Here is a 2,258-nt window from a genome sequence, read left to right on the forward strand (position 1 = left end):
CATATTACAAAGAAGAAAACAAGCGCGCTGTATTTCAAGAGACTGTTTAATCCAAGATAAACGTAATTTTGTTTAAATAAAATATATTAACCTGAATTAATAATACAGGAAACTAGACTGAATTAATAATGTACGTATCCCTGGTCTCGTGGTTAAACACTTCCTCGTAAGAATACTGTATTAACCCTATTTGGCCAAACAGCTCGCTGTTTCTCAAATAACATCCAGTGATTTCAGGAGCAGCCGCGTCCCCTTCCCAGTTCCACCACCCCCCTCCCCAGGAGACTTTGAGCATGATTTGATAGCTGGACATCAAAACCCCTAGAAGAAGAAACGATTAGTCTAAAGGAAGGTTGGAAAGCAAAATCCAGGGTAATTCCAAATGCGAAGGTATTATGAGCCAATCATTTTTAATCCCGGAAACATACATGATATTAAATTGTGCACAAATAGGCTTTACCAGGGTCTGGTGTTTTTTCCCTCCACCAGTAATAAGTGTTAAATAACGTGGAAAGGAAGGGTGACATTGCTTTATATATGGTTTGAAAATAAGAAAGGCCTTTTTACCCTTCCCTGACTTTTCCTCCCGAAGAACAGGTGGTCTTAATCAAAGCCCTTAGCACGATCTAATGGGAAAGGAGGGACCTTTCTGATATAATAAATTTATGAGTCCTTACACGCCAGCTTTATTCGACTAAGTATTTATAAAAGTAATATCCACATATGCTCTCTGACATGGTAACTTTTACTTCCTCTGCTGAAAAACAAATGGTTATTTTCTTAACCATCAATTATGAACCTAGATTATTGTAGTACATGTAAAATTTCCTTCCTCATTATCGTATCAGTAAGTCTATTTTTTACCCTTCAGATTGAAGGGGAAATTGCTATCTAAACAGCTTTAATGCAATTAATTAAAATGTAAGTTTGAGGTGAAGCAATGCTGAGTTACCTAGCCATTAAAACCGTCCTGTTTACGAAGTGGAGAACTGCCCACAGATGTGATTATATTCATGCAGATATGCGATGCGTATGTGCAGACCTTATATGTACCTAAACGCAACAGATAATGACAAGTCTTGAAATGCCCTGAGCTGCACGGGCAACTCACTACAAATAATAGAAAGCATGGATGTTTTCTTTTGATTCAGATGAGGTTTGAGGTTTCTTTTTTTCTTTTCCTTTTTGCCTTTGTTTTTTCTTTGCTTTTAATCATGTAGTGCTCGTTGATTTTTGCGTTGCCTACGTGTCAGGACTTCGTGTTTTATGTGATTTACTTCGAATGAGCCCTGTCCTTCGGGCAGGCTGTGTGAGGAAGCAGGGAAACACAGCGATGATAATTTAAAACCCTGTTCTGTCGGAGTGCCGTTTTCCAGTGCGCTTAGTAGTTTGGCGAGCTAGATACAATATATAATCGTGATGCGAATAATTGCTAACTAGTAGCATTGGCAGTAAGGGTAATAATGCGAGTGTTCAGTGAGACAGATACTTACGTGAAGGGAGGAAACGAAATTCAGTAAGAGATCCTACAGACTACACAGGCGCGTTCGGGTTCCTGCAGGGAAGCTCTTTGGGGAACAAGGCACAGTGAGGAGGCTTCAGAAGACGCGGGTCCGTAGCCATGCCGAGGACATGAAAATATGGAAGTATGAAAACGTGATTGCAGCCTAGAATGTCACATGCAGCTCGGCGGGTGTTATATTAACCTAGACAGTCGGGAAAAAATTGCTTCCGGATGACCAACCCCACAAAATTAGGAAAACTTTAAGCACACGCTTCGAAAGCCACACCGCACACGCACTGGTTTCTGATGGTGTTATTCGAATAATCTTTTTCGGGGGATAGGAGGATGTATGAAAAGTGTATGTGTGTCTACATCTAATTTATGAGTTGCATTCATTTTGTCTAAGCAATCGTTTTCCGTAATCGCTAACCTGGGCATTGCTGAAACAGCAGCCTCCCGACACTGAGCGTTGGAATCGCCTGCCGCCTTGTGTCACCATTCAGCGTCCCAAATTGATTGTTTCAGCTGCTTTCCCCCCAAAAATCAGTCTGGGGGCTGAATATGCACTAACTTAACATCACTTTTAGGGAAGAAAAGAGAGAGAGAAAGAGAGAGAGAGAAAGGCTGAATGGGCTTGCGGCTCGGAGGGGCGGAGAGGCGCGGGGGGCTGCGCCCCTGGAGGCGCCCGGGCGCGGAGAGGGGCGGCCCAGCCTCCGCCTCCCCCTCCGCCCCCGCGGCCGGCGCTGGGGCCAGG

The 2,258-nt window shown here is 43.4% G+C and overlaps 1 protein-coding gene across 1 annotated transcript in view; it reads left to right on the plus strand.

Annotated features, from left to right (window-relative positions):
* Nucleotides 1–2,258, plus strand: part of PITX2 (paired like homeodomain 2) — a 10,582-nt gene that overhangs the window by 780 nt on the left and 7,544 nt on the right. The window lies entirely within an intron of this gene.

Source organism: Rhea americana, unplaced genomic scaffold (genome assembly GCF_003343005.1).
Source record: "Rhea americana isolate MKP2758 unplaced genomic scaffold, rheAme1 scaffold_106, whole genome shotgun sequence".
NCBI lineage: Eukaryota > Metazoa > Chordata > Aves > Rheiformes > Rheidae > Rhea > Rhea americana.